The following is an 18,195-nucleotide window of genomic DNA, read 5'->3' on the forward strand; positions in this document are numbered from 1 at the left end:
ATACTACTCAGCTATTAAAAAAATGAATTTTTGAAATTCCTAGGCAAATGGATGGACCTGGAGGGTATATCCTGAATGAAGTAACCCAATCACAAAGGAACTCGCACAATATGTACTCACTGATAAGTGGATATTAGCCCAGAAACTTAGGATACCAACTCAACTCTTCATAGAGTTGTTATAAAGAGAACTTCTCAAATTCATTTGGAATAACAACAACAACAACAACAAAAACAAAAGACAAAAACAAACAAAACAAAAAACAAAAAAAAAGCAGGATAGCGAAAAATACTCTCAACAATAAAAGAATATCTGGGGGAATCACAGTCCCTGACTTCAAGCTGTATTACAGAAGAGTAATGATTAAAAACTGTATGGTACTGATACAGAGACAAGCAGGTAGATCAGTGGAATAGAATTTAAGACCCAGGAACGAACCCACACACCTATGCTCACTTGATCTTTGACAAAGGAACTAAAACTATCCTGTGGGAAAAAAAGACAGCATTTTCAACAAATGGTGCTAGTTCAATGGAGGTTAGCATTCAGAATAATGCAAATCTATTTATTTTTATCTCCTTGTGCAATGCTCAAGTCCAAGTGAATCAAGGACCTCTACATAAAATGAGATACACTGAAACTAATAGAAGTGGGGGAAGAACCTCGAACACATGGGCACAGGCAAAAATTTCCTGAAGAGAACATCAATGGCTTATGCTCTAAGATCAACAATAGACAAATAGGACCTCAAAAAATTGCAAAGCTTCTGTAAGGCAAAGGGCACTCTCAATAGAACAAAACAGCAACCAACAGATTGGGAAATGATCGTTACCAATCCTACATCTGATAGAGGGCTAATATCTAAAATATGTAAAGAACTCAAGAAGTTAGACTCTAGAGAAACAACACCCTATTGAAAATGGGGTACAAAGCTAAACAAAAAATTCTCAACTGAGGAATATCAAATGGCCAAGAAGAACCTAAAGAAATGTTCAACGTCCTTAGTCATCAGGGAAATGCAAATCACAACAACCCTGATATTCCACCTCATACCAGTCAGAATGACCAAGATCAAAAACTCAGGTGACAGCAGATGCTAGAAAGGATATGGAGAAAGAGGAATGTTCCTCCATTGTTGGTGGGATTGCAAACTGGTGCAACTAATCTACAAATCTGTCTGGCGATTCCTCAGAACATTGAAATAGTACTACCTGAGAACCCAGCTATACCACTCCTTGGCATATACCCAAAAGATGCCCCAACATATAACAAGGACACATTATCGACCTTGTTCATAGTATTCTTATTTATAATAGCCAGAATCCGGAAAGTACCCAGATGTCCTTCAACAGAGGAATTGGTACAGAAAACATGGTACATTTACACAATGGAGTACTACTCAGCTATAAAAAACAATGAATTCATGAAATCCTTAGGCAAATGGATGGAACTAGAAAATATCCTGAGTGAGGTAACCTAGTCACAAAAGAACACACATGGTATGCACTCACTGATAAGCGGATATTACCCCAAAAGTTCAGAATACCCACAGAGCAAATGAAGCTCAAGAAGAAACACCACACTGTAGATGCTTTGGTCCTTCTTAGAAGGGGGAAAAATATTCACAGGAGTAAGTTTGGAGACAAAGTGTGGAACAGAGAATGAAGGAAAGGCCATCCAGAGACTGCCTGCCCTACCTGGGCATCTATCCCATATACAGTCACCGAGCCCAGACACTCTTATGGATGCCAAAAAGCACATGCTGACAGAAGCCTGGTATACTGTCTCCTGAGAAGCTCTGCCAGACCCTGAAAAATACAGAGGTGGATGCTCGCAGACAACCATTGGACATATCACAGGGTTCCCAATTGAGGAGTTAGAGAAAAGACTGAAGGAGCTGAAGGGGTTTGGAACCCCATAGGAAGAGCAACAATATCTACCAACCAGACACCCCAGAGCTCCTAGGTACTAAACCCCCAATCAAAGAGTACATATGGAGGGACTCATGGCTCCATCCGCATATGTAGCAGAAGATGGCTTTGTTGGGAACCAATGGGAGGATTTGCCCTTGGTCATGTGAAGGCTTGATGCCCCAGTGTATGTAAATTCAAAGGTGGGAAGGTAGAAGAGAGAGGGTGGGTGTGGGAACACCCTCATACAAGCAGGGGGAGGGAGGATGAGTTAGGGAGATTCTAAGGCAGAAACTGGGAAATGGGATAACACTTGAAATGTAAACAAAGAAAAAAATTAGTAAAAAAAAAAGGAAAAAAGTCAATGTACAAGAAAAAAATTACAAGTGGAGAATATGGAGAAGAAAAAATGTTAAACAGCATTAGCTTATATCATCCTGATTGAGGTAACTCAGACCCAAAAGGACATTCATGGTATGGCATGTACTCACTATTAAGTAGATATTAGCCAGAAAAAAAAAAGAAAGAAAAGAAAAGAAAAGAAAAAAGAAAAAAGAAAAAAAAGTACAGAATATCCAAGATACAGTCCACAGAACTAAAAAAGATCAGTGAGCTCAAGGGCCCAAGTGAGGATGCCTTGGTCCACTTGGGAGGGAGAAGAAAGCAATCACAAGTGGGGAGGGAGGGAGGGACCTGGGAGGGAGGGAGGGACCTGGGAGGGAAAGTAGACAGGATGTTTGGGGTGAAGAGGAGAAGCTGATCTGGTATTGAGTGAGGGGAAAGTTCTGAAGTCCTGTGGGCCAGCAGAAAGAATAGAAACAGACAACCTTCTTGGGAGGTAGGAGGTTTTGGGGAGCCTCCAGAATGCACCAGAGACCTGGGAGTTGAGAGACTCTCAGGACTCAAAGGGAGGTTTCTTAGATGAAATGCCAGACAGGAGGGAGAGGGAACTTATAGAGCACACCTCCAGCAAGAAGACAGGGCATCAAGTGAGGGCGGGAGTTGCCATTCCACAGTCAAACTCTGACCCATAACTATTCCTGTCTGAAAGAACTACAGGGATGGAAATGGAGAAGAGCCTGAGGAAAAGAAAATCCAAGGACAGGCCCAAAGTGGGATCCAGCTCAAGGGGAGGGCCCAAGGCCTGATACAACTGATAAGACCATGGGTGCTCACTAAAAAAGCACCTATCATGCATGTCTGAACTCTGAAAGACCCAACAAGCAGCTGAAAGAGTCAGATGCAGATATTTGTACCCAACCAATGGACAGAAGCTGCTGACACTTGTAACTGTATTAGGGAAAACTGGAAGAAGCTGAGGATGGAGACCCAGAAGGAGACCAACAGTCTCAGTTAACCTGGTCCCCTGACTCTCAAGAGACTGGATGTCCCAGGGAGTTTAGAGGTCTGGTGGTGTCAGGTGTGGGGGGGCGGGGTAGATGAGGGGAGGACATCCTCGTGGATACAGGAGGGTGGGGAGGAGGTATGGGTTTTTGAACAGTCTGAGGGTGAACCGGGAAGGTGATTAAATCTGGAGTATAATAATAATAATAATAATAATAATAATAATAATAATAATAATAATAAAGATGCAAAGCATGATCTCTTCACACCTATTCTCTACCTTCAACAGGACTTCCAGAAGCAGAGTTAGCAAGAATATGTGGATGCTGGCACTTGGTTCCTTGGGATGCAAAAAGGTTACTTCTTGCAATATATGTCAGGTTTAAAATTTGTTTTCCCCTTTTGGTTCCTGATTCCCATTATTATTAATTCAACTTTATGTTGTAAACTTGAAAATAACGCTCTCTGCTCCTCCCTGTTCCAGAGACAGCCGTATCTTCTTGAGCAGTGCCAGCCTCGTCCAGGAACCAAAATAGTGAAGGTCGATGTGAACGAATTTGGCCGTATTGGGCACCTGGTTACCAGGGCTGCCATCTGCCCACCACTTGGCTAAATGGAGATTGTTGCCATCAACAACCCCTTCATTGACCTCAGCTACATGGTCTATATGTTCCAGTCTGACTCCACCCACGGCAAACTCAACGGCACAGTCAATGCTGAGAATGGGAAGCTTGTCATCAATGGGAAGCCCATCACCATCTTACAGGAGCGAGACCCTGCTAACATCAAATGGGTTGATGCTGGTGTTTAGTATGTTGTGGAGTCAACTGGTGTCTTCACCACCATAGAGAAGGCCAGGGCCCACTTGAAGGATGGGGCCAAAAGGATCATCATCTCCACCCCTCCTGCTGATGCCCCCATGTTTGTGATGGGTGTGAACCACGAGAAATATGACAACTCACTCAAGACTGTCAGCAATGCATCCTGCACTACCATCTGCAGAGCCCTGCTGGCCAAGGTCATCCATGACAACTTTAGCATTGTGGAAGGGCTTGTGACCACAGTTCATGCCATTACTGCCACTCAGAAGACTGTGGATGGCCCCTCAGAAAGCTGTGGCATGATGGGTGTGGGCTTCCCAAAACATCATCCCTGCATCTACTGGTGCTGTGAAGGCTGTGGGCAAGGTCATTTCAGAGCTGGACGGGAAGCTCACTGGCATGGCCTTCTGTGTTCCTACCTCCGATGTATCCATTGTGGATCTGACATGCCACCTGGAGAAACCTGTCAAGTATGAAAACATCAAAGAAGGTGGTGAAGTAGGCATCTGAGGACCCACTGACAGGCATCCTGGGCTACACTGAGGACTAGGTTGTCTCCTTTAACTTCAACAGCAAGTCCCATTCTTCCACCTTTGATGCTGGGGCTGTAATTGCTCTCAATGACAACTTTGTAAAGCTCATTTCCTGGTACAACCATGAATTTGGCTACAGCAACAGGGTGATGGACCTCATGGCCTACATGGCCTTCAAGGAGTAAGGAACCCTGGACCATCCACCCCAGCAAGGACAGTGAGAGCAAGAGAGAGGCCCTCCATTGCTGAGGAGTCCCTGTCCCAACTCAGCCCCAACACTGAGCATCTCCCTCACAATTTCCATCCCAGATGCCCATGGTAACAGGAGGGGCCTAGGCACCCCTCCCTACTCTCTTGAATACCATCAATAAACTTTTCTGCACCTGCCCACCCAGAAAAGAAAATCACTAACACACTTTCGATTTCAGATACATAAATAAGGCAGGGAAGTGTCATTTTCCCCTACTTGCCTTTGATATTTCTCCTAATGTTTCTCTGTTTGTACTTATAGCGTTTCTTCTTGAAAATTTTCTCATGCAAATATTAGCTCCATTATCTTTCTTAGTTTATAAATGTCTCCTGGAAATCATGTTTGTCTGGCTGGAGAGCTTACCACCATTGTGTTCTTCTTGTATGTTTCTGTCAGTTTTTCCATGCTGTATGCCTGCCTTCTCTGCTTTCTAGTGTTTTCAAAACTAGGAGCAGTATCAACATAGACCAGGTTGCACATAATGTATTTCTGTATATTTTGGTATGTAGCTTCAGGATTTTTTTTCAGTTAGATTGCTAGTATTTGGGAAACTTTTTTCCCTTTTATTGGAAGTATTTTTCATCATATAATATATCCCAATTCTGGGTTCCCTTGCCTTTATTCCTCCTCGATTTCTTCCCACATAGATTCACCCATTTTGTCCCTCATAAGAAGAAAGGCAGGTGTCTAAGGGATAACAATAAATAAAATTAAGGAAGATAAAAAGCAGGATTATGCATTGAATGGTAAGTGTGATTAAGAGATTCTTACATAGCACTGTGTCACTGATTTCCTCTCAACAGTGTCCACTTTGTCTCTTCTGGTGAACATAGGGAATATCTTCTTACTGAGAGGAAGCAGCTCTCCTCTCCACCAATGCTGAAATATAGCAAATCCTGGGCTTTGACATAATAAAAATATGTAAGTTTTTTTTTTTTTTTGGTCAAAATTACAATGTGAGGAATTTTCCACTATTTTAATTGTTCTGTGTATAGAGAGATGAAAAGGTCTCTCTCTCTCTCTCTCTCTCTCTCTCTCTCTCTCTCTCTCTCTCTCTCTCTCTCTCTCTCTCTCTCTCTCTCCAAACTCAGCTTATATAACTACACTGAGGGAATAGATGTACTGGGAAACACCAGCCCATTGAGCTAACATCTGGAGAGTGTCCCCATAAGGACAAAGAATTCTACTCTTTGGAAATTGAATATCTTTTCATTTGGTTTCCTAACTGAAGATGAAGCAAAGCTAAACAGTAGACACCAACCTGGAAGGCAAAACTGTGCCTATGAGCACTCCTCTGATATCCCTGTGAAGGTGTGCTTTGATAAGGCATACTTTTAATTCACATCTTTTGTATAGAGCCATTAAACTCACTCAGCTCATGGTATTATCAAGAAAGGAACCATTTACTAAGGGGTTTAGTTGGTTTCTTTTTTTAATATTATGACTACTAACATGCTATTGTTAATATGTTCTATAGAAGACACACTGCCTTAGAACACTAACAAATATCTGTGAGATGAATAAGTTACTGAAACCATCTTTTGAAATTAGAAAAGCTATTTATAAGATCAAAGTAAAAAATAAAATGAGAAAATATTCTGTTATGTCTGTATCTTTTCTTCTGATTGTATTGGGGAAAAAATCCCCTATTAAAAGATTGCCTTAATTACAATATTCTCCCCTAGAGTACATTGTGCTTTTTAATTTCACTTTACCCAAAACACAGCAGTGATAATCTGCCTCCCCTATGCTTAGTAAGATATGATTTATTTTATGGTAACTTATTTGACAAGGCTGGCCCCTGTCTAGAACCTTCAAAATATATTAGATGATGAACATTTTCAAATTACATGGTCTGCAATTCCTGGTTCCACTACATTTCCACCCTGCTTTCAGACTCAGTGAACTGCATTTGATGAGACTGCATTCGGTACAAAATCTTTTTTGGGGTACATAATTGAAACTATTCTACCAAATCTGTTTTACTTACACAGCATATAGTGCCATCATTCTGACAACCACTGAGAAATATCTGATGCTACCATCGACATTTAGCACTTGTATTATAATGGCATTTAACTCTCTTCTGGGATATGGATGACATCAAAACTAACTTCTCAGGAAGAGTGCATGACCACTAGTTCTAATGTAAATAATAATAATAATAATAATAATAATAATAATAATAATAATTCAAGGGTATTTTGAGTAAGGGTTCAGACACAAGGATATAAAAAACATATTGACCAATAGCCCTTCCATTCTAAATCCAGAGGTCTAAGGGATTTATGATGAATACTTGCACCTGGCCAGTCAGGCACACAGCTCACCTATTGGGCCCTGTGTTATGCCAACAGGAATATTTGAGAGCATTGTGGGTAGAGACATGGAGGGCAAAAATCCTAAATAGAGTTTTTTTTTTTCTCAATCAAATCTAAAATATCTTTTACATGCTTGAAAATTGGTTGATTCCTCTAGCCAGGCATTTGGTAACAACTGCCAGTTTCTGTTTATTTTAATTCTATACCCAAAGAAAACCTGCCTCTGGGCCTTCCTCAGAAGTACATGTTTATAGAGAACAGAAAAATAAGTAAGCAATGTTTGCTCACTAGCAAAATTTACAGCAGAGGACTTGCTGGCCTGTGGGACAGGAGATTAGGTCAATGTCAAAGCATTCAAGGAAAAGTGCACTCTCTTGCTAAAGTAAGTGCAAACCAATGTAAAGAAAACTGATAAAAGTGGGCCAGTCTTTAGGTTACACCTACAAGTGGTGCTAAAGAAAGTCATGAGCAGAGCCCTTTCGGGAAGCTACTGAGTTCAGGACACTCAGTCTCTATCTTCTGTCTGTTATCTCCAAATGTGACAGTTCTGTGGACTCCAAAACAGGAGAATGGGTTGTTTCTAAGAATGATAAGAAGGAAAAGTTTTATACTTACACACAGAAATGTCAGACCAAAGTATCCTTGCTTTATCCTCTATACGATTTTAAACTAGGATCTTAAATTGTTTCATATACTTGTTCCCCCAAGGACCAACAGTGACAAAGAGTCTCCATGCCACAAACACTTTTTGATATGACCAAACAAGAGTGTATTTTGACAGCTGTAAACTATTACAAATCTTGAACTTCAGAGGAAGTGGTATATTGCCTAATTGGAGAAGGCCACTTCACGCTCTGGGTTCTGATAGTTGTCTAGTCTGTATCTTCTTTGTCTCAGTCTGTATATTCCTTTTTGTTTAAAAAAAAGAAGATAATTTTAATTAGTGTTTTAAATTTTCATATACATGCATAATATGTTTTGACCATGGCAATCTTTTATCATGCACTTTCTTATGGGATCCTATGACTGTATCTGAATTATGAAAATTGTATATGACACACGCACAAAAGAATCCAACGTGATACGTCTTCTAGATTGGAGGATTATATCTTAATGAGATGATAAAGGGAACTGATGCACATTATTTTTAAACTTCACTATCTCAAAGAGCACATGTGTCATTGTGTGCTCCACTAATGCAGACCAAATTATTCTGTTTCCAAGCACAATTAGCTCAGAATAAAATGCAATACATTTTTATAGCATATACACTGCCAAACATGCTGGACCAAAGTTAAACGAAGAGACTTCAGAATTACTGCAACATTCCTCATCATAATCAAAACTAGTGACTGATGCTATACAACAACAAAAATTCACGACCTACAGAGACTGTGGTTATCTACAATATGGCCTGAGAATGCAATCTGTAACAAGGGTTTCTGCAACTCATAAGAAGAGAGAGCTAGAAAACCTAGTCATTCTTTTGCCACCAAAACAGAGCATAAAAAGAAACCAGTAAGAACAGTAACAGCAGAAAAAACTATAACTGATTCACGAACACAAAGGCTCCTTCGTTCACCTCATTGTTTAAGTTTTAACTGGGTGATTACATCTTTTCAGAATATTTCAGTTATTCCATGTTCTCAGGAATGACATAGTTTCCAATAAAATGGCCCAACAATTTATGGGTAGGAATAACTTCTTAGATTGATACCTTGAAAGAAATGTCTGACTTACAGCATCAAGTATTCTGCATTTATTCAATATTTCATTCAAATAACTTAGAGTAAAATATGCCCACACAGAAAGCATTGACACAGTACCTGTTGAACATTTCCAGTTGTCTAGGTGACACAGGCATATGATATCAAGGCAGTTTTCCATCAAATATGCTTTCTATGGACCAGTAAGAAGGAAACAGAGACTTCTGCATTATTTGTGTTTCAAATGGAATTATCTTCTAGCTAATTTTCAATAATCTATGGCAATGATTACTATTTCTCTTAGGATACTGCCCCCCCACCTTGAGGGCTAAAGTTTTTCTTCCTCAGGCAAAGTATATTTATTTGCTGCTTCCTTAATTCCATTTTATTAATTCTACTAACTTTGAACACAGGCAAGGGATTTGAATCTTTCAAATATTGCTAATAATGTTTGAAACTTATTCTTTGTAGTCAGTTAATTAAATATACAAGCTCCTTCAGTTTGGTCTCTTGTATAAATTTCTCTATTTATTGGTATGAGACTTTCTTTGAGTTCTTTACAGATTTTGACATGTCTTCTTCAAATTTCTGTCTCATCTTCATATATATATATGGTAGTAGCCTTGCTGGAGTAGGTGTGTCACCATGGGCATGGACTTTAATATCCTTGCCCTAGCTCCCTGGATGCTTATATTTGGCTAGCATCCTTCAGATGAAGATTTAGAACTCTCAGTTTCTCCTGCACCATGCGTGCCTGAATCCTGCCATGTTTTTGCCTTGATGATAATGGACTGTACCTCTGAACCTGCAAGCCAACCTTAATTAAATGTCCTTATAAGAGTTGCCTTGGTCATGGTATCTGTTCACAGCTGTTAAACTGTAACTAAGAATATTATGTATTTTAGTATATATAAAACTGTATACATTCATAAGAACTGATAAATCCAACCAACACATCATCATGAAATGATAGAGGTTTTGTTTTCTTTGAACAAAGGAAAAGAGTGATAAAAATTCTTAGGTAATGGACACTAGTATCCCTAAGACATACCAACATTCATACATGAATTTCTAAGGCTTGTGAGTGACATGAGCTGGAGGAAATTAGTCTTGAGTTTGGCCTTCTTTTATTTTATTTCTATGTATAACTGTGTTTGCCTGAATGTGTGACTCTGGACCATATGTCCCTGGAGGCTATTAAAGGGAGCTGGATACCCTAGGACTAGAGTTCTACATGGATGTGAGCCACCTTGTGGGTGGTGAAAAATAACCTGGTGTTTCTGGAAGAGCAGTCAGTGCTTATCCAGTGTTGAGCCATTTATCCAGGCCCTGGATTAAGTGTTGGGTGACTGGAGAGAAGGTTCTGTTCTCAAGGGTACTTATTCCCAAAGCCACTACGTTCCTTTCCCAGTGCCCTATCAGGTATCTCAAAACCTGTAACTCTGGCTTCAGGGATTCTTGTGGCCTCAACAGGCACCTACGACTAACACACACACAATTAAAACTAAACAACTTTTTAAAAATTCCTTCAACCCTAGAGGCTCTACAAAATATGATCATAACCAACTTAGAGAGATTTTGTTCATTTAGCTGTATCAAAAGTAAAATGCTATTAGTGCTTTAAAATGTGTCTCCTAGTTGTAGAAAGCTCAAAAAAAAAAAAAAAAAGATCCTGATGATAAACAGCCAAGGGGATTGTAAACTCTATAGTATATTAAAATTATAAAGTAGGATTAGTCCTTCATGCTCTTTGCATTGGCTTATAAAAATGGTAACGCTGCTACTTTGTCATGCCATCATCACTTATAACTGAGCTTAAGTCAGTGACCATGAATTCTCATAAAACTGTAAGGCTCAAATGAGAAAGTATTTCATAGGCGACATCTCATCCCATTACCAGCCAGAAGGTGGGAAAGGTTACAAATGGCCACATTAAAGTGAGGGGATGACTAAGCATTTGAAAAGTAGTGGGGAACATGATTATTTTATTAGAGAGAAAGGTGAGAGGTCAGAAATGGAAAATAAAATTAAAAAAAAAAAACAGGAAGCCCTGAAATGGAGAAGGAAGTGTCACGGTGGGTAGATTAGCTATAGAAAGCCTGCTCCAGATGGCTAGCAGAAGCGTGGGAGAGGGGTCTTCAGGCACAGACTCAGACAGTGGCTTCAGACAGAGGCAGAAGATTTCAAATCAGACACTGTCTTTCTTTGTTGAGGAAAAACAACATCCACAGAAACATTTTCCTCTTCCTCATGTGACACACTCATTTCACTCTTTCCAATTAGGAAGTGCTTCTAAGATTTTTTTTTTCAAATATTACATTTTTATTAAAACAAAAAATTTTCATGACAACTGCATTCATGTAACTTTCTATAAGTTAATATTACAGCATGTTAGAATTAACACTATTTGAAAACCGTAGTCACATATAGATTATTTATCATATACCTATATTCCTTAACTGTAATGTTTTGTAAGTTTAACTGCTGTGTCAACAATATTGTTAGGCTCCATCAAATCACATAAGAATAAAGAAAAAGAAAAAAATAAAATTATATCACTTTATGGCAGCATGACTATTCACTTTAAGAGTCTGGCTTTCCTATCAGACATGGATCTCCAACATGGTTCAGTATATAAAGATATAAAGATTTTTTTATGCCAGCTTGATAACATGAGTTCAATTCCTGGAACTCACCAAATAATCTGGATTTTGTAATGTACACTCATAATTCCAGAACTTACTCCTGTGGTGAGGTGGGAAACGGAGACAAGAGATTTACCCAGCAACTCATATACCAGCTAGTCTGGAATAGACAGCACAGCAGGAGAAGCAACAGGGGTTTTGGTGTGATAAAGGGGCATAGGAGAGCTGACTCCTCAATCACTGTCCTCATTCCACTATATGTATTGTTGTGTTACACACACATACTCTCACACAATTGCATAGAGAATAGATTAGATAGGTAGGTAGGTAGGTAGGTAGGTAGGTAGATAGATAGATAGATAGATAGATAGATAGATAGATAGATAGACAGACAGACAGGTAGATAGACAGATAGATAGAAGATAGATCATACCTCTGGCAATACTATTACATTTTTACCAACTGAATCCCTACAAAGTCTCCCATTCTGGTTTCTTCATTGTTGCCGTAGCAACTGAGTGACTAATCTTCTGTCCAGCTAAGATGTGTCTTGGAAGTCTTTTACTATTACACGTACAGATTATGCTCATTATTCTTGTGGCCATCTTTTCAGTGATTTTTAAACACTGACATCTAGGTCACTCAACAGTTCAAAGAAGGGTTAAAATCCCCCCAAAACAGTCTCTGTGTTTCATCTGCATGTATTAATTACTCAGTAGGTCTTACCTGGGATGCTACCATGCTAACTTAACCTTGAGCACATCAGCAACTTTATGTAAGTTTGTAAAAAGCATGAAAATGTGCACAGTTACAGCATGCTGGGTGTTGAGTGAAGGTACCACAGTAGAAATCGAAGATAGCTTGCATGTGAAAAACAGTTGAGACATTTTTAAATATTCCCTATACAAGAAGACTACAGAATGCAGAATGCTTAAACATTTCTGTCTCTGTTGAAATGTGTTACTGCAGTTGAGGCTTATAAAGACCGTACAGGATCATAAGATGCAGATAGAGAAAAGGTACAAGTGACATACTACCTAAATGGTAATTATGAATACCGTCAATATAACAAATCTCAAAGAGGAATAGCTTTAAATATCCGATTCAGTAAGGATTTTAAAACTATATTAATTTTTCAAATGTTTTTATATTGCAGAATATTAATTAATGTTGAATTTTAAAGTTTTACCCACCTATTTTAATGATCATTTTGAAAATATTAGCTTCTTGCATTATATAGTTCTTCCAATGTGATTAATAGTTTATTATAATGTACTCAGAAACAATAATTTTTAACACTGCCAAAACATTCAGGAAAGACTTGCAAAAATCCATCCATGCCAAAGCAGGTTTTCAATATTCTATTTTTGTTACTTACACAAGTGTTGTAATCTGAAGTATTAACTATATTCTTTCCTTGAAGTGAGAGATTCACTTCTTTCATTTTTTGTTTTTATGGCCATGTCTGTCAATACCCAATTCAAAAGAGTCACTCATTGCCCACTAGCTGTTGCTTCAAGTCAAAATTCCATCCATGATCAAGATCCACTTGACATTTGTAAAAAAGCCCTTTCCCCTTTCAGTCAGTCATCCCATAAATTAAAGTGATTTATGTGCACTGCTCACCTCCCTACCCATTGTGCTAAAATGACACACTCACAAACGTTCTATCTAATAAAAAGTTAGTAATTGTATTTCATCAAGAGCATCCTTAAGCAAAACCAGTACTTTGCAATTGTGAGGCAACTGCAATAAAGAATATAGAGACTACGGAGGCACATCAAAACTCCCAACTTCACTTGACCCTAAATACCAGAAGTTATTGGCCAAGTGTCCATTTTCAAATCAACACCACAGGTTTCAAACCAAATGAAAAACATAGCATTAGTATAATATAAAAAACAATTTGACCTTTTCACATTTTCTGAATGTGTTTGGGGAAAACCTAAGGGGACACAGCCCATATTTTGAGAACAAAACTTTTCTCACATTTTCTCTATTTCAGAAACTTTCTGTCTTGTACCACTGTCAATCTAATGAACTTGCTGTTGCAATGAACCTTTACAATCCAAGAACTACTCGCCTTTATGTTTTGGGGAGTGACTCATGCAGGAAAGGCACCTTCTGCTCCTTGGGCTCTAACCTAATGTTCTCGTCACCTTCTGGATCTATTTGAAATACTGGGATATTACTAGCAGCTTCCTTAGTTCTTCCACTCTGAACTTGTTATTCTCTTTGAATACATTTATTTTCCCTTAGTCTTTTATTTAATACTCTATCTACCTCTGGAAGGCCCTGACAGAAATCAGAACTCACCTCAGACAGTCTGATTTCTTTTAAGAAAACAACTGGGATGCTAAAAAGTTCAGAGAAACAGAAAAGTTTACTCATCTCTGAGTTAAATAGCAAGGAAAAAAGTACAGGAGGCAAGTAAGCCATAGAGCCTGACTGCCATCAGACTGTCAGGAAAGGTCAGCATTTGGTTGAACTCAATTGTATAGAGGAGCATGAAGAAAGGATTTGGCAGACACAATGGGAAATAACAGAGCCTTGCCTTAATCAGCTCAGGCTGTCTTAACAAATACCACAGGCAGGATGTCCTAAACAACAGAAACATATTCTCTCTAAGAGTCTGCAGTCCGGGACCACAGTATGAAAACCATCAGCAGGACTTTTGTTTTGTGATATTTGGAAGCTTGTTCCCATCTTGCAGGTGGCTTCCTTCTCTGATGGCTTTGTGAGCTCACATTCCCGGTGTATTTGTGTGTCAGACTGGATTAGAGTTCAATCTGGCAGTCTCATTTAACTTAACCACTCTTCAGAGATCCTTTCATTAAATGGACACACACATTCAGAGCTACTGAGGAATAAGTTCTCTATGTTCGAGTTTGGGGTATAACAAACAGCACATGGCAATGTTCAGAGTGAATATGTAAGTTGCCTACATTTCTTATTCACAGGTTTGGTTTTATTTGTTTACGAATAACTATGTGCCTGCTTCTGGACCCATCACGACTCCATCTAAAACTCATTTAACCCTGATCTATCTGAATGTTCCTTAAACAGCTGCAAATTTATGGATATCTTACAGTTTGCAAGATAGTTGTGAATTTTTTTTTGTTCCACCCCATTTAACACTTATTTACCCTGTGATAGTAATGTTATTATTTTGTAACAAGTTTCCAAATGAATAAATTTTAAAATAGAGATTTGTAACTTGTCAAAGACAAAGGAGGTTTTAATTGGTGACATTGAGATGCAAAATCCGAAAGTCTAATTTCAGAGCGGGGACTCTCGTCCCTAAGCAATATAGCATGATCTCTTAATCATGTCTCATTGGTTTCCAAACCTTTAGATAAGCCTAACTGCTGATCTAAACCATATTATAATTCTATTTTCATAGAAAGTTAAGTTGGAAACAGATACTACAAAAAGAAACTGTTAGTAAAAGTGGCACACACACTATGTATGTATGTATGTATGTATGTATGTATGTATGTATAAATATAATGTTGTGTAGCAAGTTATACATATTTATCTTCTCACAGTTTCCTGAGTTAGTATTTCAGGCTTGGTAGCCAGGTTATCTGTTCAAAGCAGGGTATTGTCTCATGTAGAATTTGCCACCTCCTTCAAGTTTAAGATATCTGTAGGACTCAGAAACCCATTTTCTTGGTCAGCATGCATAGCCCCCATTGTTTACTCTCAGAGTCTGCTTATGTGTTCAGCCTGGGACACAGAACTAACTCTTCAAAGCCTCTGAATAATCTCTAATATATCTCTCCAGAATCTTAGTCAGAACTTTATATAACTTAAAACCATCATTGTCAGTAGACAACTACTTGGCCCCTTTGTCATATAGTGTAACCTGATCAAGAAGACTCTCCTGTGCTCATAGATCTTGCTAGCACTCAAGGGAGGATATTAGATAGTGAAATATATTGGAAAAGACAAGCATTGCGCTTATCAGATTTCTGCCTACAACATATGTTCTATCAACCCTCATATTTTCTCACTGTTGGATCTGTATCTTGATCCTATTGATCCTATCGATTCCGGAAACTCTACTGATTCCTATAATCATCAAACTGATCATTTAGTTTACCCATTAAGTCCCTTTATAAGGAAAGTTTTCCTGCTATTCCTGTATATCATATTAAGATATAAATATAAAGAAGATGAAATTGGACAGTATTTTGTGCTAATGGTACTGAGGTTTTCTGCCTTGGGATTTCTCTATGTCCAAGGAAGCAAAGCTGTCGTAGTTTCCTGGAGACACAACATATGTCACAAGTCCCGTGTGAACAATGCAGATCAAAGACAAGTGCAATTCTACAGGTACTTTCTTATAAATCCCTAGCAAATACATCTCGGGCTGCTCTTGGGATTTTTCGGAGTTCTACTCAGTTGCTAAAGTAGTAACCAACTGAATATACATTTGTTTTCCTTCCTTGTTCATTCCATCTTGTTTAAAAACTCAACTAGGCAAGTGGATGTATCTGGAGAATGTCATCCTGAGTGAAGTAACCCAATCACAAAAAAAACCACACATGCATGATATGCACTCACTGATAAGTGGATATTAGACCAAAAGCCCAGAAGCTCAGAATATATAAGATACAATTCACAAACCATATGAAACTCAAGAAGAAGGAAGACCATTGTGTGATTACTTCTATCCATTTTAGAAGGGGGGAATAAAACACCTGCGGAAAGAATTACAGAGATAAAGTGTGGAATAGAGACTGAAGGAAAGACCATCTAGAGACTGACTCACCTGGGGATCCATCCCATTTACAATCACCAAACCCAGATACTGTTGTGGATGCCAACAAGTGCTTGCTGACAGGAGGCTGATCTAGTTCTCTCCTGAGAGGATCTGCCAGTGCCTGACAAATACAGAAGTGGTTGCTCACAGCCATCCATTGAACTGAGTATAGGGTACCCAATGAAGGAGCTAGAGAAAGGACCTAAGGAGCTGAAGGGGTTTGAAGCCTCATAGGAGGAACAACAATGTGAACTAGCCAGTACCCCCAGAGATCCCAGGGACTAAACCACCAACCAAAGAGCACATGGTTGGACTCATGGTTCCAGCTGCATATGCAGCAGAAGATGGATGGCCTAGTCAGACATCAGTGGGAGGAGAGGCCCTTTGTCCTATGAAGGCTCTAGTGTGGGGAAATGCTAGAGCCAGAAAGAAGGAGTGGGTGGGTTGGTGAGCGGGAAAGGGGAAGTGGATAGGAGGAGGGTGTTTTTTCAGAGGGGAATCCAGGAAAGGGGATAATGTAAATAAAGAAAATAACCAATAAAAAAATGAAAAAAACTAATCTCTAGTTTCTAACCATGAGCTATTTGCTCATCTGTTGGAGAAAGAAATATCGATATGAGGAACCTTGTAAATTGTCAGCTGTTCCCTAATCTCAGGCACCATAAACTAGGACTTAGATTGTTTGCCAAAATCCAGGCAGCTGATTTCCTGCTTTGTGACCATTCCTAAATGGTATTCTGCCTCAGTGGCTGCAGCATAGATATCTGGGACTGAATCTTAAGCTGCTGTAGTTTAATTACATATTTCAGATCTAGAGATCAAGACTATACTGCTTAGTTCTTTCCTCTGACTCTGAGGGTTCACTATCTCTATCTGCTGTCTTAACCTGCTCTCACACTACCAGATTCAAGACGAAAGTTTCACATAGCCTATCTTTCTCTTAAGCTATTGTATCCAGTGCATTATAAATGTCTACCTGCTTTCATCTGGGGACAGACTTACTCCTTATTGTGCTTTAAAAAAAAGTGGAAAAATTTTAGGCCTTTTGCTTTGTATTCTTTTAGTCGGAAGATCCATGATTTATGAGACCATAGTAGAATGCCTCAGAGTGAGCCATGCAATCATAGAAGACGCCTTTAGGCAATACAGGGAAAGGCCAAGGCAAAGTTCTGTTGAATATTAAATGCACGCAGAACTTAAAGTGCTTTTTCTCTTCACACTGGCGCAACTCATGCTGACTCACTGAGACTATGTTCACAGTGGTAGGTGACTCACACCCTACATTCTCCATGAAGCATTAAAGATAACTTATATTTGATATATAATTCAATAAGCTAAACTCACATATGAATTACCAGCACCATACAGTTTTGTAAGAAGAACTGTAGAACGTAACAAGAATTTGCCATCTAAATATGGGAGAAGTGTGGGAGAACAGACCAATGGGAACACACACACACACACACACACACACACACACACACACCTCTAATTGGTGTTGTGTTTGAAATAATCAAGGGAAAAGAGCCTCACCTGAAATGAAGGCAGGTAAGATTTGTGAAGGTGGGATTCTATAGAAGTAGCTCAGTAGCTAAGAGGTGTTGATGCCCTTTCAGAGACCCACATTGCGTGGCTCAGAACCACCACTGAATCTAGGTCTAGAGGATTCAATGCCATCTTTTGGCCTCTGTGATTATCAACACACACACACACACACACACACACACACAGAGAGAGAGAGAGAGAGAGAGAGAGAGAGACAGAGACAGAGAGAGAGACAGAGAGAGACAGAGAGACAACGAGACAGAGAGACAGAGACAGAGAGACAGAGAGACAGACAGAGATAGAGACAGAGGGAGGGAGGGAGGGAGGGAGGGAGAGGGAGAGAAGAGAGGGA

At 39.2% G+C, this 18,195-nt stretch overlaps 1 pseudogene; it reads left to right on the forward strand.

Annotated features, from left to right (window-relative positions):
- Gm5839 (predicted gene 5839) lies at positions 3,769–4,992 on the forward strand (annotated as a pseudogene).

Source organism: Mus musculus, chromosome 18 (genome assembly GCF_000001635.26).
Source record: "Mus musculus strain C57BL/6J chromosome 18, GRCm38.p6 C57BL/6J".
Lineage (NCBI taxonomy): Eukaryota > Metazoa > Chordata > Mammalia > Rodentia > Muridae > Mus > Mus musculus.